The sequence below is a fragment of the Nicotiana tomentosiformis genome, chromosome 5 (genome assembly GCF_000390325.3).
Source record: "Nicotiana tomentosiformis chromosome 5, ASM39032v3, whole genome shotgun sequence".
NCBI lineage: Eukaryota > Viridiplantae > Streptophyta > Magnoliopsida > Solanales > Solanaceae > Nicotiana > Nicotiana tomentosiformis.
Genome location: NC_090816.1, coordinates 2592366 through 2614889, shown reverse-complemented (window position 1 = coordinate 2614889; position 22524 = coordinate 2592366). Strand labels below are relative to the sequence as shown.

Here is a 22524-nt window from a genome sequence, read left to right as displayed (position 1 = left end):
TAATAATAATAATAATAATAATAATAATAATAATAATAATAATAATAATAATAATAATAATAATAATAATAATAATAATAATAATAATAATAATAATAATAATAATAATAATAATAATAATAATAATAATAATAATAATAATAATAATAATAATAATAATAATAATAATAATAATAATAATAATAATAATAATAATAATAATAATAATAATAATAATAATAATAATAATAATAATAATAATAATAATAATAATAATAATAATAATAATAATAATAATAATAATAATAATAATAATAATAATAATAATAATAATAATAATAATAATAATAATAATAATAATAATAATAATAATAATAATGAACAACAAATAAGTGATTCTTTAACTAGATGTCAATTTAAGATCTCCAATTAACACATACTAACTTCAATTAATACGAGCCATCAGGTAAATTATAAAGCCTTAAGTCATGTAAGTAATATCAAGTGTAGTCGACTCCGAGCATTATCACGCACGATTTATGCCGAGGTCGTACGGCCCGATCTAGAATAAAGTGTACACTGCTGAGGGTCGACCGGCGTGAACCATAGATGCATCTATTATACTGCCGAGACGTTCGGCCCGCTACACAAGAAGAGAGAATACTCTACAAGCTTCGATTTTACGGCTACTACAAGACTAATATACATGGAGGCACAATTTTTACTAACGGTCAAGTAACCCGCCAAAACTCAAAGTAAATGAAGTTCGGTCTTTACGAATCCTTTATCAAGGTTCAATATGATTTAAGCACTTAAATTAACAAGTAGAGTGTAATTAATGCAAGTATTACATGATAGAGTCCTAAAACTACCCGGACATAAGCATGATTTAATATGCACGGACTCTCGTCATCTCGTGCGTACGTAGCACCCACAATTAGTAGCAAATAGTAATTTAAAATATCTATGGGGTAAATTCCCTCTTACAAGGTTAGGCAAGAGACTTATCTCGTTACAAAGTTCACTTTTCGGTCCCCAAATCACTCTAACAGCCTCAAGTCGGTGCCGAACAATCTGAAACTAGCCAAATATTATATAAATTAATCAATATAGACTCAAAAGTTTATAATTTAGCTATTAGAGTAATTATCCAACCCAATTTGGAAGATTTCTAAAATTCACCCCGGGCCCACGTGCCCGGATTCCAAAACTTTTAGAATATAAAAGTTACCCGTGACTTCCCGACCTCAAATATATAATTTATTCCAATTTTCACTACCAAAACCATGATCAAATCCTAATTTTACCTAAACCTTAGTTTCTTCACAAAATCCCACTAATTTCATAATTTTTTCATGTTAAATCTAACTATGATTCGTGTATTTAGCTAAAGAATTGATAGGGATCACTTACCTCTTGATGTTGATAGCATTCCCCCCCATAAAGTGCTCTGAAAATCGCTCAAGACTAAGTGTAAAATGAGGAAAATGAAACTAAGTCTCTAATAAAAAGCCCTTGCACCAGTCGTTGACGTCGCATTTGCGACATCATGTTCGCAAATGCGATGGTTGCAAATGCGACAAATGCATCGCAAATGCGAAGACTGGCCATCTCTGCCAAGGTCGCAATTGCGATAAAAAATTAAGCAAATGCGAAAATGGGCAGCTCGCAAAAGCGGAAAAGTGTTCGCAAATGCGAACCCCTTAGTTTTTTCCCCAACCTCGCAAATGTGAATCCTTCCTCGCAAATGCGAGACCTGCAGCACCAGACCAGAAACCAGAAAACTAAAGTTCCTCTTACATTCCGAACGTGCTCGAAACTCACCGGAGCTCCCGGGGCTCCACACCAAACATCCACACAAGTCTAAGAACATCATACGAACTCGCTCATGCAATCAAACCACCAAAATAACATCTACAATCACGAATCGGATGCCAAAACGCATGAATTCAATCATGAAACTCAAGAACTTCTAGAAACACTTTTGCGCGTTCGATTCCTATCAAATCAACTCAGAATGATGCCAAATTTTACGTACAAGTCATAAATGACATAACGGGCCTATTACCACTTCCGAAATAGAAATCTGACCCCGATAATATCAAAGTCTACTCCAAACCAAACTTAAAGAACTTGAAAAATCTTCAACGCGCCAACTTTCAATATTAAGGACTGAAACGCTCCCGGGTCATCCGTAAACCGATCCAAACACACGCCCAATCCCAAAATCATCATACAAACCTATTGGGACTATCAAATTCCGGTTCCGAGGTCGTTTACTTAAAATGTTGACTCAAGTCAAACTTGGCCATTGTGGGCCACTATTAAGGAACTAAGTCTTCCGATTTCAACCTGAACCCTTCCAAACCCGAACTAATCATCCCCGCAAGTCATAAAATAGTAAAGGCACATATGGGGAGTCTTAATTAGGGAAACAGGGATCTAAAAAGTAAAACGATCGGTCGGATCATTATAATTTTTGTTTCACAAATAATTTGTTGCAAACAGTAGTATTTGTTAAGGCGCCTTCTATTGTTTTTTTTTTTTTTTTTGAAAAATCTAAATAAGATATGGATCGATTAATTAGTTTCTATTCAATTTTGACGCTCATAAAAGCTATTATGACACCTCGATACTCTAAAATTAATTTCATAATACCTTTAGTAGATTGTTTTTAATTTTTAATATTTGGCCTCAGTCACCTATTACTATTATATATATTCATAGGAAACTACTAATTTGCAATAGTGTACACTTCATTCGGTGAAACATTATGAATGCTAATAACGAAAAATATTATGAAATATTTAGTATTATGAACTTTTAATTGTAAATTTTGTTAACTTATCTTATTCCTAAGACAAAAATGTTTATAATTAAAAAAAGAATTCTATAGTTCCTTTTAATCAAGTGGACAATGTGTAATTAAATAGAAAAATTTAATAGTCATGTGCATAGTATAAATGCTTTTGATTGGATTCATCCTTAATCCTAACATGGTTCACACGGAAAAAATGGATCCGAATTTAAGTCCACCCATTATTTTGAAACGATATAAAAAGAAGCAAATTTCACTATAGAGTACTTCTCAGCCAAATGTCTTATTTTAAATATTTAATGCAATTCGTTTTCCGTCGAATGAGGCGATAAATGAGATTTTAATTTATAGGTTACATTAATAACAAAGGGAGGCTATCATGAGTAACACTTACACAGAGAAATAAGTGAAGAAATAATAAAAGAAAAAAGAAAAATAAGCAAAAATATTACATGACGTAGGTAGTTTACTTATCGAAAGGCCTATATATACGACCTTTGGATCTAGTATTGAGACACTCATACAAAAAAATCCATAAAGCTTGAAGCATTACTCCTAACATGACGTTGATTAAGCTTAGTTTCATATTCACTATCATTATCATGGCAGCCACTAGTTAGTATTCATCTTTATTTATCTCTACATTATTCTTCCATAATATTGTGTTTGTTAATATGTATATATGCACATATTTCATACAAATTGAATTCAATAATGTATATGCATGTGTGTTTTATTACATGATTGTTTAAATGTGGATTTTTATTATCATGTCGATGATTAGTTGATTATTTATGATTATGAAATATTTCAGTTAATGTGCCTGGGTTCTCAAAGAAACAAGTTATAGCTACACCAGATGTTGATCATGTACTCTCAGGACTCAAAAGGAGAGTGCTCCCACAGTTTAATACTTGCCTTAGATCGTGTACGTCAGACAGCGATTGCAGTGATTGTTGGATTTGTTGTGCTTGTGGGCACAACGCCATATATCACGATCAATTGGTGTGTTCATCGAATTTTTAGTAGTGGCACTGGCAAATTACTATTATGCATTAGTGTGTCATTGTGTAATTTCAGTGTTTGTTTGTCTTTTCTTATTTACTTGTCTTTTATGCTTTGAAAAATAATAATAATAATAATTGGATTTGCTATGGAAAAAAAATATAACGACTAAAGTTGGTCGGTTAAAAAGTTAAGCGTGTTATTTTCTTCTCCATTTCCTTTTATAAGTTGACAGCTCTAGTTTGGCAATATTATAGTCTATAGAACATGAAAATATTAATAACACCCTAGTGTACTAAGCTCCCGTTATGTACGGGATTGGGAAAAGGGTACGATCAAAAGGGTCTATTGTAAGCAGTCTTACCCTGCATTTTTGCAAGAGCTTGTTTACACGGCTTGAACCTGTGACCTCCTGATCACATGATAGCAACTTTACTAGCTACGCCAAGACTCCTTTCACATGGAAATATTAAGAGCAATTATCAATATTCTTTTGTCAAAACAAATAACATTGAAAATCTATTTCTACTAGACATTGCTGTCGACTGGAAACTACAGAACATGGAAATATTTGCAACTTAATGATTCAAATTACATTTTGTAAATCATTTGCAAAGACACATACAAGAAAAGATTTCTAAAGAGTGTCACAATTTACATCACTTCAGCTTGTTGCTCCAAAACGCACACACAAATATATGTGGTCGATATAGAATTGTAAGTTCAGATATCATATCCACGGAAATTTGTGATTAACTATTTAGTAAATTAAACTAAGACAATTAATCTATTCAAGTATTTTTCTAAAGATTATTAACTACAACTAATCAAGAGTCGAAAACTAAGAAATTAAAGAATATATGTTGGCATGCTTAGATGCGAATTCAATGGGAGAAAATATTCTAGAGCTATGAGTTAGCTAACAATCCCGTTGAGTCTTCCACTTAAATTGTCTAATTAATTTATCTGGTTTATTGATTAACAGAGTTAATATTACTCGTAGTATTCTCCCGAAGTACTACTCGTCTATTCAAGCTAACCTAACACATATATTCCTATAGAATTAGGATTAACAAGAACGCATTAATAATTCCCGTATAGTAACCACGCAAGGCGATTAGGTATATCCCAATCCTAACCGCAAATCCATTCCCGATACTCAAGTTCAAGATCTTTCTCTACTCAATCTTATATGCAATCTAAAATTTCCTCTCCCGAGTTCAATCCTAGATTCGTAGATAGTATTCAATTGATGATCAAGCAATCAAATAATTAATCGCAAGATTGAATAAGTAAACCAATATGATAAAATAACAAGAACAATTCAAGTTTCAAACTACAACGTTTGTAGCACCCAAAACTCTAGAACTAGTAAACTATGAGATTAAAGGGAGAGAAGAGAAGAAAAACTAATTGAAAGCCTAATCCAAGCGTGGTTTATGTTCTCCCCTCCAAAGTAATGTATTCTCCTCCCAAAAATATGTTAGATATCCTCCAAATTATATTTAGGACCCTTTTTATACAAGTTGGAACCATATACGACCGAAATAACCTTGTTCCAAGCGAATTAGAAAAAGTCCCCGCCTCCCGCGTCTGGCCCTGGCGCTAGATCTAGTGAGACTGCCGCCTCCTCTTTCAATTGTATTTCCCAAGGTACGTTTTTGCCTTCCTTTGTATTTCTCTTTGAATTGTATTTCACTTTGTATCTTGTCTTCAACTTGGGACACAAACACCAAAGGTTGTCTTCCTTTTTCTCCTTCTTTTTTATTTGTTTATTTCTAATTTTTTTCTTCTTTCGCCTTTTATTTAATTTTGTTCCAAATATTTTTATTTTTACACCGTTTTTACTTTTACATAATTAAAATATAATATTAAATATAAAGTAGTATAATTAATACTCATAAGACGATTAAAAATATTAAAATTTGAGATAACAATGAGTAAATATGCATTTTTAACCTAATATCACAGCTCAATGCCTAGTTCCCAGTAAATCAGATTTTAAGGACATCAGAAAAAGTGTATGCTTTCCCTATGCTTTTCTCAGATCAAACCTGAGAAAAGAGACGATGATATAAACAAAGAGTTTAGAAAACAGTTCAACTTAGATTTACATCAAACACGATTATTGGTTATTACCAGTCTTTTGGCTGTTGGGAATCTTCAGAATGTAGATTGTCAGGTAAAAATGAGCAAACGCAAAATACAATTGAATCCCACACACTTACAAAAAGCAAAAAAGACGACATATCAGAAGCAAAATGTAATGACCTAACCGGTCATTTTAACTTTTAGAACCCCGTTCTCTAAAACAAAATTTTTCTTAGGTGCTTGTAATAATTAATGACTTGTGGGGATGGTTGGTTCGAGATTTGAAAGTGTTTGGGGTGAAACCAGAACACTTGTTTCCTTAAGTTAGCCTTAAAGTGCTAAGTTTGACTTCGGTCAATATTTTTGTGAAAACGACCCCGGAATAGAATTTTGATGATTCCAACAACTCCGTATGGTGATTTTGGACTTAGGAACGTGTTCGGATTTTTATTTGGAAGTCCGTAGTTAAATTAGGCATGAAATGGCTAAAAACAAGAATTTAAGTTTGGAAGTTTGACCGATGAGTTGACTTTTTGATACCGGAGTCGGAATCCAGTTCTGAAAATTTTCATAGCTCCGTTATATAATTTATGACTTGTGTGCAAAATTTGAGGTCAATCGGAGTTGATTTGATAGGTTCCGACATTGAATGTAGAAGTTGAAAACTTTTAGTTTCATTAAGCATGAATTGGGGTATGATTCATGGTTTTAGCGTTGTTTGATGTGATTTAGAGGTTCGACTAAGTTCGTATGATGTTTTAGGACTTGTTGGTATATTTGGTTGAGGTCCCGAGGGCCTCGGGTGCGTTTCGAATGGTTAACGGATCAAACATTTGAATTAAAAAGCTGCTGCAAGTTTTCCTCTTCTGTTGGACATCCTCGGCTGTGATCGAGCCCAGATATCGAGCCCAGGGTTGATGAGGTAAAGGCTCGAGCTAGTGTATCGAAACCATGATCGAAGGTCCAACTCGAGGGCTATGATCGAAGGTCTAGCTTGAGGGCCATGATCGAAAGCAAGACTCGAGGGCCATGATCGAAAGCAAGACTCGAGGGCCATGATCGAGACCCAAGATCGAGGGTCACAATCGAAGACTCAAGTTCGATGCCATGATTGAGGCTATGATCGAAGGCCTAACCTCGATGCCCTGATCGAGGCCATGACCGAGGTCCAGGCTCGAGCCTATGATCGAAGCCGCGATCGAGGCCCAGTTCGAGGACCAGTTCCGAAGGCTGCTGGGCAGTTTTATAAAAAGCGGGCATTCGTCCCATTTGCCATTTTTGACGAACTTGAGCCTTAGCAGAAACGACTTTTGGCAGATTTTCAAGGTAAAAATATTGGAGTAAGTGATTCTAGCTCGGATTTGGTCTACATATACAAGTATATCATTGTTTTCACAATTTAATTCGTGTTTTGAGATTGAAATTTGGAAAAGTTTAGAAATCTCATAGAAACAAAAATTTGAGATTTCGGTATCGATTCGGAGTCGGATATGAGTGAAACTGGTATGGTTGGACTCGTAATTGAATGGGTTATCGGATTTCATAACTTTCGTCGGATTCCGAGATGTGGGCCCCGCGGGAGACGTTTTAATTAATTTCGGGATATTTTCTTTAAAATGTAGTATTTTCTTATAGAATTGATTCCTATAATATTTAGTGATTGTATCGAATTATTTTGGCTAGATTCGAGCCAGCCGGAGTTGGATAATCGTGGAAAAGGCCTTATAGTGGATTGAATTGAAGCAAGACGAGGTAAGTCTCTTGTCTAATCTTGTGAGGGGGAAATTACCTCATAGGTGATTAAAATTAAATAATTATTGCTAATTGTGGGGGGGGCTACGTATGCACGAGGCGATGAGAGTCCGTGCGTAGCTACTATTAATGCTAAAGTTCGGGTAGTTTAGGACTCAAAGCATGCCTTACTTGTGTAAATTATATTCTTTAATTTATTTATATTAATTGATATCTATATGAATATATTGTGAATTGTTAGATAAAGATATTAAAGGATGGAAATCTCATAGGCTTGATTGTTTGTTTAAATCAATTAATTATTAAAAAATATTGTTCTCCTCCCGAATTTACCTTATAATAAATATACTCTCCTTCCGGAGGCACATAAGAAAATATCCTCCTTTCTTGTGGAGCGGGCCGAATGTCTCGGCAGGATAGATGCATCTATGAATCGCGCCGCACGTCCCTCGGCAGTGTACACGACACTCTGGATCGGGTCGTACGTCCTCGGCAGAAATCGTGCTTAATAATAATAATAATTACACGATACTTTAATAATTTATTTCAGCTTATGAAGCTAATTAATAAATTGGAAATTATTTGAATTGAGGGAATTTAATTAATATATTGAGAATTGTTACATTTGAAGGAAACTTGATTATTTCTGCTGATTAAATAGATTATTGTAAATTCTGTAAATCATGCTGATTTAAATATCCTAGTTTTATTTCAGTTATTGTTATTGACCCATAGTGAGTGTCAAAGTCGGCCATCTCGTCTCTACCACTTCGAGATTAGGCTTGATACTTACTGGGTACACGTTGTTTACGTACTCATACTATACTTGCTGCACTTTTTGTGCAGGATCTGAGACAGGTACTAGTGGAGGACCTATCATCACATACCCACGTCATTCCGAGGCATAGTGGTGAGCTACCTTTCTGAGCCGTTCTGCAGCTACCAGTGTCTCTTCTTATATTTACATTCTGTCTATTTCATTTCAGACAGCATTTGGAGTTTTGTATAATCTACTAGATGCCCATTCACTTGTGACACCATGTCTTGGCACACACATTGGTAGAGTTTGTGTTTATATTTTCTTGGTTTTATATTTTATCAATGTATGTTTAATTTATTAGTTGGCTTGCCTAGCTGTAGTATTGGGTACCATCACGACCTACAGGTGAAATTGGGTCGTGACAACATGATATCAGAGCACTAGGTTCACGTAGGTCTCAAAATTTATGAGCAGACCTAATAGAGTCTTGCGGATCAGTACGGAGACGTCTGTACTTATCTTCGAGAGGCTATATGGTGTTAGGAAACTACCTTTCTTCATATTCCATCGTGCAATTGATGTAGTACTAAATATCCTTCTCTTATTCTCTCACAGATGGTGAGAACACGCTCTAATGAGATTCCAGACCTGGGAAGAGCTACTCCCCCAGTTGCTAGAGGCCGAGGCATAGGCCGAGGGAGGGCTCCATGCCGTGGTAGAGGGTGAGGACGTCCCGGGACCATTGCAGTTATGCCGCCAGTAGATCCAGCAGAGAATCCTATTATTGAGGAGCAGGGTGAGGTGCTTGTGGCAGAGCCAGCTCCGGTGGACTTCACATCTGCACCGGGATTTTAGGATGTCATGGGTCGTATGCTGCGATTCATGGACAATATGACTCAGGCCGGTTTATTTCCGGCAGACCCAGCCATATCTCAGGCGGGCGGGGGAGCACAGACCCCTACCACGCAGGCTCATGGACAGGCAGCTGCTGTATATCAGACCCAGGGTGCACTACCCGTGGGTGGAGTCCAGCCAGTGGCAGCAGCTACACCTGAGCCCAGGCCAACTGTAGTCGCCGATCCTCGGAAACTATTGGACATATGGACTAGACTACATCCTCCTGTCTTCGGGGGTGAGCGACATGAGGATCCACAGGATTTCATTGATCGTTGCAAGGATAGACTGTACAACATTAGGATATTGGAATCCCATGGGGTTGATTTCGCTACTTTTCAGCTAGAGGGTAGAGCTCGTAGATGGTGGCAGTCTTATGCTCTTGGCAGACCAGCAGATTCTCCTCCCATGACTTGGGACAGGTTCACCCATATCTTCTTGGACAGGTATATTCCACCCTCCCAGAGGGAAGAGTTGCAGTTTCAGTTTGAGCAGCTCCAGCAGGGTCAAATGTCAGTGACTGATTATGAGGTAAGGTTTTCTGAATTATCTCTCCATGCACTAATGATACTCCCTACTGAGGTGGAGAGAGTGCGAAGGTTTGTAGCCAGTTTACATACTGGTATTCAGGCCACTATGGCTCGAGAGGTTGCGATGGGTACTTCTTATGAGCGAGTTATGGAGATAGCTCGGAGGATTGAGGGTGTACGTCGTCGAGAGCAGATTATGAGAGATAAGCGGTTCAGGTACTCTGGAGAGTTCAGAGGTGCTCCGTCTGGGGGCAGAGGTCAGTTCGTGAGGGGCCAGTCCAGCAGACCCCCATATCCAGCACCACCACCTCCTCGAGGTGCTCTAGTGCGACCTTATCTTAGTGTTATCCCAGAGAGTTCTTACCGCCCACCAGCTATTCAGGGTCCTCCCAGTGGGTATTCAGGTCCCCAGGGCCAGACACTTAGTCAGCAACCCATCGCACCGAAGAATTGTTACGAGTGCGGGGATCCCAGTCACATGCGGAGGTTTTGCCCCAAGCTTCGGGGTAGACCAGTACAGCAGGGTCAACAGCCTATGCTTACCGGACCAGTTGCTCCACCAGTAGTCCGACCACCCAGAGGTGGAGGACAGGTGGGTAGGGGCCGTCCTAGAGGTGGAGGTTAGCCAAGCGGAGGCCAGACAGTTGGCTATGCTTTTCCAGCTAGACCAGATGCAGAGGCCTCAGATGCCGTGATTACAGGTATTATTTCTATTTGTGGCAAAGATGCCTCAGTATTATTTGATCCAAGATCTACGTATTCATATGTGTCATCTCTATTTGCTCCATTCCTGGGTATTTCTCGTGAGTCCTTGAGTACTCCTGTTTATGTGTCCACTCCTGTGGGCGATTCTGTTGTTGTGAACCGGATCTACCGGTCCTATATTATTACATTCTCTGGTTATGAAACTAGAGCAGATCTCCTATTGCTTGAGATGACCGATTTTGAAATTATTCTGGGTATGGACTGGTTATCTCCATATCATACTATTCTAGATTATCATGCCAAGACTGTTACCTTGGCTATTCCAGCATTGCCTAAGCTGGAGTGGAAGGGTTTGCCTGTCAGTTCATTTAATCGAGTTATTTCTTTTATAAAGGCTCAACACATGGTTGAGAAGGGTTGTTTGGCTTATCTAGCCTATGTTCGGGATACTACTGTAGAGACTCCATCTATTTATTCAGTGCCTGTAGTTCGGGAGTTCCCCGATGTATTTCCGTTAGATCTTCCAGGTATGCCACCTGATCGTGATATTGATTTCTGTATTGACTTGGCTTCAGATACCCAGCCTATATCTATCCCACCGTATCGCATGGCTCCGAAAGAATTGAAAGAACAGCTTGAAGAGTTACTAGCCAAAGGGTTTGTCAGACCGACTGTATCACCTTGGGGTGCACCGGTATTATTTGTGAAAAAGAAGGATGCAACAATGCGGATATGTATTGATTATCGCCAATTGGACAAAGTCACTATTAAGAACAAGTACCCGTTGCTGCGTATTGATGATTTATTTGACCAGTTGCAGGGTGATAGGGTATTCTCTAAGATCGGCTTGAGGTCGAGGTACCATCAGTTGAAGATTCGGGATTCGGATGTTCCGAAGACTACTTTCCGTACTAGATATGGTCATTATGAGTTTCTGGTGATGTCCTTCGGTTTAACTAATGCCCCGACAGCATTTATGGATCTGATGAACAGAGTATTCATGCCATATATTGATTCGTTTGTCATTGTCTTCATTGATGACATCTTGATCTACTCACGTAGTAAGGATGAGTATGAGCAGCATATGAGAGTAGTGCTTCAGACATTGCGGGAACAAAAGCTAAATGCTAAGTTCTCTAAATGTGAGTTTTGGCTAGAGTCTGTAGCATTTTTGGGACATATCGTATCGGACGAAGGTATTAAAGTTGATCCCAAAAAGATTGAGGCAGTTAAAAATTGGCATCGTCCCACCTCGGCGACGGAGATCAGGAGTTTTCTGGGTTTGGCAGGTTATTATCGTCGGTTCGTGGAAGGTTTTTCATCTATTGCAGCACGTTTGACCAAATTAACCCAGAAGGGTGCTCCATTCCGATGGTCCGATGATTGTGAGGTGAGCTTTTAGAAGCTCAAGACATCATTGACTACAACACCAGTGTTAGTGTTGCCTTCCAGTTCGGGGATGTATATAGTGTATTGCGACGCTTCGCGGGTTGGCTTGGGTTGTGTATTGATGCAGGAAGGGCAAGTTATTGCATATGCTTTACATCAGCTGAATCCCCACAAAACGAATTATCCGGTACATGATTTGGAGTTAGCTGCGATTGTTCACGCTCTTAAGATTTGGAGGCATTATCTTTATGGGGTGTCTTGTGAAATTTACACTGATCATCGTAGTTTGCAGCATTTGTTCAAGCAGAGGGACCTAAATTTGAGACAGCACAGATGGCTGGAGTTACTAAAAGATTATGATATTACTATCCTGTATCATCCGGGCAAAGCAAATGTGGTTGCAGATGCCTTGAGCTGAAAGGCGGAGAGTATGGGTAGTTTGGCTTTCATTTCAGCAGAGGAAAGGCCATTAGCCTCAGATATTCAGTCCTTGGCTAACAGACTTATGAGGCTGGATATTTCAGAGCCCAGCCGAGTTCTTGCATGTGTTCTGGCCTAATCTTCACTATTTTAACAGATCAAGGCTCACCAGTATGATGACCCACACCTGGTGATTCGTCGTGAAACGGTACTACAAGGTGGTGCCAAGGAAGTCACTATTGGTGCAGATGGTGTTCTATGACTCCAGAATCGTCTGTGTGTTCCTAATGTGGATGAACTGAGGAAAAAGATCCTGGAGGAGGCACATAGTTCTCGATATTCTATTCATCCAGGTGCTACGAAGATGTATCATGACTTGAGGCAGCATTATTGGTGGCGACGAATGAAAAAAGACATAGTTGAGTATGTAGCTCGGTGTCTAAATTTCCAGCAAGTTAAATATGAGCACTAGAGGCCAGGTGGCCTACTTCAGCAGATGACCATACCAGAGTGGAAATGGGAACGAATTACTATGGATTTTGTAGTTGGGTTGCCGCGGACCTTGAGGAAGTTTGATGCAGTTTGGGTGATTGTTGACAAGTTGACTAAGTCGGCACATTTTATTCCTGTTGTGACTACGTATACTTCAGAGAGGTTGGCCCATATTTATATTCAGGAGATAGTTCGGTTGCACGGTGTGCCAATTTCCATCATATTAGATAGAGGTCCTCAGTTTACTTCACATTTATGGAGAGCAGTACAGAGTGAGTTGGGGACCTGTGTAGAGCTCAGCACAGCCTTTCATCCGCAGACCGATGGACAGTCAGAGAGGACAATTCAGATTTTGGAGGATATGCTCAAGGCATGTGTGATCGACTTTGGAGGTCAGTAGGATCGTTTCCTGCCTTTGGCCGAGTTTGCTTATAATAACAGTTACCAATCCAGCATCGAGATCGCTCCATTTGAGGCTTTATATGGTCGGCGATTCGTTCACCTATCGGATGGTTTGAGCCAGGTGAGGCTAAGTTATATGGTACTGGTTTGGTAATGGATGCCTTGGAAAAGGTAAAGTTGATTCAGGAGCGACTTCATACAGCACAGTCAAGACAAAAGAGTTACGTGGATCAGAAAGCGCGTGATATATCATTTATGGTAGGTGAAAAAGTTCTCTTGAAGGTTTCGCCGATGAAGGGAATTATGAGATTCGGGAAGAAGGGCAAGTTGAGCCCAAGGTTTATAGGCCCATTTGAGGTGTTGAAACGAGTTGGGGAGGTTTCTTATGAGCTTGCATTGCCTCCCAGCCTATCGGGAGTTCATCCGGTTTTTCACGTATCTATGCTCCGGAAGTATCATGCCGACCTATCACATGTGTTAGACTTCAGCACAGTTCAACTAGATAATAGCTTGGGTTATGAAGAGGAGCCAATTGCCATTGTTGATAAACAAGTTTGCCAGTTGAGGTCCAACAGGATTTCTGTAGTAAAAGTCCAGTGGAGGAGCCAACCAGTCGAGAAAGCGACTTGGGAGGCCAAGGAAGACATGCGGAGTAGATATCCACACTTATTCAGCACTCCAGGTACAATTCTAAACCCGTTCGAGGACGAACGTTTGTTTAAGAGGTGGAGAATGTAATGACCCAACCGGTTATTTTAACTTTTAGAACCCCGTTCCCTAAAATAAAACTTCCCGTTAGTGCTTGTAATGATTAATGACTTGCGGGGATGGTTGGTTCGGGATTTGGAAGTGCTTGGGGTGAAACCAGAACACTTGTGAAAATGACCCCGGAATAGAATTTTGATGATTCCAACAGCTCCGTATGGTGATTTTGGACTTAGGAGCGTGTTCGGAATTTTATTTGGAAGTCCGTAGTTAAATTAGGCATGAAATGGCTAAAAACAAGAATTTAAGTTTGGAAGTTTGACCGATGAGTTGACTTTTTGATACCGGAGTCGGAATCCAGTTCCGAAAATTTTCATAGCTCCGTTATGTAATTTATGACTTGGGTATAAAATTTGAGGTCAATCAGAGTTGATTTGATAGGTTTCGACATTGAATGTAGAAGTTGAAAACTCTTAGTTTCATTAAGCTTGAATTGGGGCATGATTCATGGTTTTAGCGTTGTTTGATATGATTTAGAGGTTCTACTAAGTTCTTATGATGTTTTAGGACTTGTTGGTATATTTTGTTGAGGTCTCGAGGGCCTCGGGTGCGTTTCGGATGGTTAACAGATCAAAAATTTGAGTTAAAAAGCTGCTGCTATTTTTCCTCTTCTGTTAGACATTCTGGGCTGTGATCGAGCCTAGATATCGAGCCAGATATCGAGCCCAGATATCGAGCCCAGGTATCGTGCCTAGGGTTGACGAGGTACAGGCTCGAGCTAGTGTATCGAAGCCATGATCGAAGGTCCAACTCGAGGGCCATGTTCGAAGGTCCAGCTCGAGGGCCATGATCGAAGGCAAGACTCGAGGGCCAGGATCGAGACCCAAGATCGAGGGTCACAATCGAAGACTCAAGCTCGATGCCATGATTGAGGCTATGATCGAAGGCCCAACCTCGATGCCCTAATCGAGGCCATGATCGAGGTCCAGGCTCGAGCCTGTGATCGAAGCCGCGATCGAGGCCCAGTTCGAGGACCAGTTCCGAAGGCTGCTGGGCAGTTTTATAAAAAGAGAGCATTCGTCCCATTTGCCATTTTTGACGAACTTGAGCCTGAGCAGAGACGACTTTTGGCAGATTTTCAAGGGAAAAATATTGGAGTAAGTGATTCTAACTCGGATTTGGTCTACATATACAAGTATATCATTGTTTTCACAATTTAATTAGTGTTTTGAGATTGAAATTTGGAAAAGTTTAGAAATCTCATAGAAACGAAATTTTGAGATTTCGGTATCGATTCGGAGTCGGATTTGAGTGAAACTGGTATGGTTGGACTCGTAATTGAATGGGTTATCGGATTTCATAACTTTCGCCAGATTCCGAGATGTGGGCCCCGCAGGCGAAGTTTTAATTAATTTCAGTGTCTTTTCTTAAAAATATAGTATTTTCTTATAGAATTGATTCCTATAATATTTAGTGATTGTATCGAATTATTTTGGCTAGATTCGAGCCAGACGGAGTTGGATAATCGTGGAAAAGGCCTTATAGTGGATTAAATTGGAGAAAGACGAGGTAAGTTTCTTGTCTAATCTTGTGAGGGGGAAATTACCTCATAGGTGATTAAAATTAAATAATTGTTGCTAATTGTGGGGGGGCTACGTACGCACGAGGTGACGAGAGTCCGTGCGTAGCTACTATTAATGCTAAAGTTCGGGTAGTTTAGGACTCAAAACATGCCTTACTTGTGTAAATTGTATTCTTTGATTTATTTATAATAATTGATATCTATATGAACATATTGTGAATTTTTAGATAAAGATATTAAAGGATGGAAATCTCATAGGCTTGATTGTCTGTTTAAATCAATTAATTATTAAAAGAAATTGTTCTCCTCCCGAATTTACCTTATAATAAATATACTCTCCTTCCGGAGGCACATAAGAAATTGTCCTCCTTTCTTGTGGAGCGGGCCGAACGCCTCGGCAGGATAGATGTATCTATGGATCGCGCCGCACGTCCCTCGGCAGTGTACACGACACTCTGTATCGGGCCGTACGTCCTCGGCAGAAATCGTGCTTAATAATAATAATTACACGATACTTTAATAATTTATTTCAGTTTATGAAGCTAATTAATAAATTAAAAATTATTTGAATTGAGGAAATTTAATTAATATATTGAGAATCGTTACATTTGAAGGAAACTTGATTATTTCTGTTGATTAAATAGATTATTGTAAATTCTGTAAATCATGCTGATTTAAATATCCTAGTTTTATTTCAGTTATTGTTATTGACCCATAGTGAGTGTCAAAGTCGGCCATCTCGTCTCTACCACTTCGAGATTAAGCTTGATACTTACTGGGTACACGTTGTTTACGTACTCATACTATACTTGCTGCACTTTTTGTGCAGGATCTAAGACAGGTACTAGTGGAGGACCTATCATCACATACCCACGTCATCCCGAGGCATAGTGGTGAGTTGCCTTTCTGAGCCGTTCTGCAGCTACCAGTGTCTCTACTTATATTTACATTCTGTCTATTTCATTTCAGACAGTATTTGAAGTTTTGTATAATCTACTAGATGCTCATTCACTTGTGACACCAGGTCTTGGCAAACACATTGGTAGAGTTTGTGTTTATATTTTCTTGGTTTTAAATTTTATCAGTGTATGTTTAATTTATTAGTTGGCTTGCCTAGCTGTAATATTGGGCGCCATCACAACCTACATGTGAAATTGGGTCGTGACACAAAAACTCCAGAAGATATACAAATGACGCAATGGATATCCTACTAGTAATAGTAAATCATCTCTTTAATAGATGAAAAATGGTTTATGGTCAAATATCACTTTCCTTCTAATAATTTTGATGTAGCATGTGAAGTTCTAACGGCACATAAATTCCCTGTTGTTTCTCCAATTATTTTATGCATTTAGATGCAAAGTAATTTAATATGAATAGAGGTACATCGCACATATTTCATACAAATTAAGTTCAGTAATGTGTATGCATGTGTGTTTCATTATATGGTGTTTAAATGTGGGTTTTTCATATTATGTTGATGATTATTTAATTCTGATATTATAATGGTGAAATATTTCAGTCAATGTGCCCTGCTTCTCAAAGAAACAAGTTATAGCTACACCGGATGTCCATCGTGTGCTCTCAGGACTCAAAAGATGGTTGGATTTGCTTTGTAGTAGTTGTATAACTCATCATGCATTTTCTAAAATATTTTTAAAAGAATACACCATGTATTAGAGATTAAGAGTAATAATATTTATGTGTAAGTTTTTGATGAAGTAGATAATAAGAAATTAAACGTTAAGATATTGTAAGGAAAATAAGTTGCGTTCATAAGTGAAGGAAGTCATTTTTTCTTCCGCAACATATCTTTTGTTAATGAAACACCAGAAAATAACTTATAAAAATAATAATATTTTTTGGAAAATAACTTACATTGTACCAAATCGAGAGTAAAGTCGATCACTTCCTCCTTGAAAGTTTGACGTTTGAACAGGAATTTCAAGAAGAAGAAGAAGAAAAGAAGAAAAAGAAGAAGAAGGAGGATGAAATAAAATGGAGAATATTGGTGAGAAACATAGTAAGATCCAAGAGCATTTCGGGAACGCCATTCTTTTCTTATTTACTCGTCTTTTGTACTGTGAAAATAATAATAACAAGTCATGAGTGACTTTCTATTCAGAAATAATAATTGATTATGCTCCAAAACATGATTACCTATAGGTAAGGGGTCACCAGTGCAATTCCGTCTACCATTTCCGACCGAATTTCGACCGATTTTAATTGGTCGGAAAAATGATGGTCGCTAACGTGTACCGACCGAAATCGGTCGAAAATTTCAAAGCGTTGACTGACTATAAAACTTGAATTTCCGACCGAAATCGATCGGGAATTATTAAATATAATTTTTTTTTCTAATTTTTAAATTTCCTGACCGATATTAAATTATTTTTTTAAAATTTTTTCAAATTCCGACCGAATTCGGTCGGAAATTTAAGAAAATAATAATTTTATTTAATTAAATAATTAGTTGTAAATTATAATAAATTGTTAATTTATTTTTAAAAATATATATATATTCATAATTTCCGACCGAATTCGGTCGAAAATCTGGGTAAAAACTGGGCAGAAAATGCCTGTTTTTAAGCTACACCATCTGCCAATTATAACCAATATCCATCCTATAATGGCAGCATTACATTGCTGCCATTTAACCATAATTAATCAACAACAATGAATATACTAACAACAATAACAACAACAACAATTAACTAACAAAAACTATTAACTAACACTAACAACCATTATCTAACAACAACAATAACTAATAACAACCACAACAACTACTAAAATGTTCAATAACAAAATAACAATACAATCATCATTCAAAACTAGTCTGAACTAAATATTGACAAGTTAAATACTTTGTTTAGCAATACACACCATTCAATGAGTTTTTTATCTAGCATCATCTCCATCTTCACTCCTAGAACCTTCATCGTCGGCACATGGGGAAGGCTCACGAGACCGGGGAATGGGGAAAGCACCACTAGCAAGAAGATTGGCGAGCTGACCTTGAAGGAGATTAAATTGTTCATCCCTTCTTTCTAGCTGAACTTGAAGGGTGCCAAATTGTTCATCTCTCTTTTTTTCTCTAGCCTTTGTCTCTTCAAGCTCTGCTATCAGCTTTGCGATCTTCTGTTCCATAGACGATATAGTCGACCTATCAATCACCTCGCATTGGGCGGAAGTCCATATACCTTGCAATCCATCCCTGTAGCGTTGAAATAATTTATCTGGAAGGCCGTATGCTATCCCCTTTTTAGGACCACCAATAACATCCAACCATATCCTCTGCGCCTCTTCGTCTGAAATGGTTGGTCGCTCACCTTGCTCATTCGGTGGCAAGCTCTGAGTGTACTCCTCCACATTAATCTTGTAGCGACCCTTTATGTAACGACCTGGTCGGTTGTTTTGAGTGTTATAACCCTGTTCCCCCATTTACTACTCAATTTATGCTTTAAATTTATTTTATGACTTACCGGGTTAGTTGGTTCGGGTCTGGAAGGAATTTGGAACGAAATGAGACACTTAATCTCATAATTGAAATTTAAGTTAGAAAAGTTGACCGGATGTGGACCTATGTGTAACAGACCTCAGATTTGAATTGTGATGATTCCAACAGCTCTGTATGGTAATTTTGGACTTAGGAGCGTGTCCGAAAAATTATTTGGAGGTCCGTAGTGGAATTAGGCTTGAAATACCGACAGTTTAATTTTTGGAAAGTTTGACCGGGAGGATGACTTTTTGATATCGGGGTCGGAATCCAATTCTGAAAATTTGAATACCTCTGTTATGTCATTTATGACTTGTGTGCAAAATTTGAGATCAATCGGGCGTAATTTGATAGGTTCTGGAGTCGTTGGTAGAAATTAGAATTTTAAAAGTTCATTAGGCTTGAATTGGGGTGTAATTCATGGTTTTAGCATTGTTTGAGGTGATTTGAGGGTTCGACTAAGTTTGTATTATATTTTAGGACTTGTTGGTATATTTGGTTGAGGTTCCGAGGAGCTTGGGTGAGTTTTGGATGGTTAACGGATCAATTCGGACTTAGAAGAAAAAGCTGAAGTTTCTGCCCTCTGAGGCAATCGCACCTGTGGAAAATCCATCGCAGGTGCGAGCTCGCAAAAGTGAGCCTGGCAAGTGCAGATGCGAAAATAGACTGTGGGACGGTGGTCGCAGGTGCGAGGGAAATTCTGCACCTACGTGAGCGCAGATGCGGAAGGACGCGCGCAGAAGCGGCTTGCACAGAAGCGCACACATGCGTGCATATGCGGGCAAAGGCGCAAATGCAGGGGTTTTTCCGCACATGCAGTTGGCGCAGAAGCGGCCAAGTTGCCGCAGGTGCAAAAACGCCTGGGCAGTACAAAAATAGAGGGGTTCCGAGCTTTTGCTATTTTTGGGAATTTCAAGCTCGAGTTGGGAGATTTTGAGCAAGGTTTTTACGGAAAAAGTTGAGGTAAGTCCCTTGTGATCATTTCTACTCCATAATATTGAATTATCATCGAATAATCCGACTACATTACATATTTTTGAGGTGTAAATCGGGGGTTTGAACTTAGGAATTTGAAAATACGATTTGAAGATTTGGAGGTCGAGTTGAGGCCGAATTTTGGTAAAATTAGTATGGGTAGACTCGTGGTGGAATGGGCTTTCGGATTTGTAACTTTTGTTGAGTTGCGAGACATGGGCCCCACATGCAATCTTTTTTAGTGTAATTTTGGATTTTTATGGAAAACTAGCATTTTCTTATAAAATTAATTCCAATAAATTTTATTGACTGAAACGAATTATTTGTGACTAGATTCGAGGCATCCGGAGGCCGATTTGCGAGGCAAAGGCATATCAGAGTGAAGAATTTCACGCTCTGAAGTAAGTAACGGTTTTAAATCTTCTCCTGAGGGTATGAAACCCCAGAATTTTGTGTCATGTGATTATTTTGGAGGTGACTCACATGCTAGGTGACGGGCGTGTGGGCATGCACCGAGGGGATTGTAACTTGGTCCATCCCGTGAAACTGTAAAGTTGAATAATTTATTGTTAGCTATATGCTCTCTATGTGTTGAAGAAATTTGACTATAAATCATGTTAGAAATCATGGTTAGGCTATGTGATAGTACTGTTAGGACCCACAGAGAGAACGTACTTATTGAATTAATTGCTAATTTCTATCTTGTGCTCAGTCATGATTTTACTTGCGTATCATACCTCAGTCTTTCTTGATATTTGTTGATGCATTATGTTATCTTTGTTTGGGCTGATCTTTGTGATTTCTGAGAGCCCGAGAGACTAGAGAGGTTGAGGACTGAGTAAGGCCGAGGTCATGTTGGTGAGGTAAGGATATTATGACACGTGAGTTGACCGTGCAAGATATTATAGCATGTGAGTTGTCCGTGCAGCACGTGAGTTATCCGTGTAGATTATGGCGCTTGGGTTGTAGGAGCCCCTCTGGAGTCTGTACACCCCCAGTGAGCGCGGATACCCATTGAGTGTGAGTGCTGAGGGCTGAGAGTCGAGTGATGAGCTGAGTGACTGTTGCCTGAAAGGTTGTACTTGCTTTGCATTTGTTATTGCACTTGATTGCTATCTGTCATTGTTGTGAAATCTCTGAAAGATTTTATATCCGAATTACATGAAATTGAAATGTATAAAATTGATTTGACTTAAACTGACGGATTTGAAAACATGTTTATTCTTTGCCGGAATTACTGAAAGTGAACTGTAACTGTGTAGCTCATCATTATCTTTAGTTTCTTAGTTATTATTGTTACTTGCTGAGTTAGTTGTACTCATACTAGACCATGCAGTTCGTGTGCAGATTCAGGTATTCCCGGACATAGCGGGTGTTGATTATTTCGCGCAGTTGATTTTCAGGAGATTCAGAGGTAGCTGCCGTGTTTTGTAGACCTTATCTATCTTTCCCTATCTCCTTGTTTATTGTATTTTGGTCTTAGACTATTATAGACCTTATGTTCCAGATTTGTATCCATATTGGATGCTCATGTACTCAGTGACACCAGATTTTGGGGAGTGTTCATGTCAGTATTTATGGGATTTTGTATTGTATTAAATTATTGTATTTTCAAACTTAAGAGAAATTGTGGTTTATCGAGATCATCGGTTTGCCTAGTATCGAGATAGGCGTCATCACGACAGGTTGGGACTTTGGGTCGTGACAAGTTGGTATCAGAGCCTAGGTTACATAGGTCTTACGAGTCATGAGCAGGTTTAGTAGAGTTTTGCGGATCGGTACGGAGACGCCTGTACTTATCTTCGAGAGGAACCCTTAGGAAAATTTCACTTTCTTGTATTCTGTCGTGCGAATTTGTTGCTTCTGGAAACTAAATTTCTGCTATTCTATTCTCTCACATATGGTGAGGACACATACTACCGGATCCGACGGTCAGCCACCAGTGCCACCAATTAGGGTCGCGAGAGGCCGGCGCCGTGGTAGAGGCTGGGGCCGAGGTAGAGGTCGAGGTGTAGCTCGTACCACAGTTGGACCAGCACCTATAGTACCACCAGTTGCTCCAGCTCAGGGGTAGATTCCGGATATAGCTGAGCTGACAAGATCAGCTCAGGCACCAGCTGTGCCCATTGAGATTTCAGGCCTTCAGGAAACTTTGGCCCAGATATTGGAAGCTTGCACTGGTCTTGCTCAGGTGGGTTCATCTCAGGCCGCACCTACCACTTCTCAAGCCGGGGGAGGTAGTCATACCCCATTGTCCGTACTCCAGACTAGGTAGTAAAGGGACTTCAGATACCGGGGGCACTACCAGCACAACCGGTTACAGCTGCTCAGGCCCCGGTAGTTCTTGTTATGGCAGATGATGAGCAGAGGAGACTTGAGAGATTTGAGAGGCTTCGACCTCCACCATTTAGCGGTACTGAGCTAGAGGATGCCCAGGGTGTTCTGGATAAGTGTCAGCGGATGCTTTGGACAACGGGTATTCTAGAGACCAGTGGGGTCTCATTCACTACGTTTCAGTTTTCTGGG

At 39.0% G+C, this 22524-nt stretch overlaps 1 long non-coding RNA gene across 1 annotated transcript; it reads left to right on the top strand.

Annotated features, from left to right (window-relative positions):
• The first annotated feature begins 3278 nt into the window (after positions 1–3278).
• Positions 3279–3991, top strand: LOC138891749 (uncharacterized). The gene is made up of 2 exons (XR_011408071.1): positions 3279–3412; positions 3612–3991. It is a non-coding gene; the product is annotated as an uncharacterized lncRNA (long non-coding RNA).
• The last annotated feature ends 18533 nt before the right edge of the window (positions 3992–22524 follow it).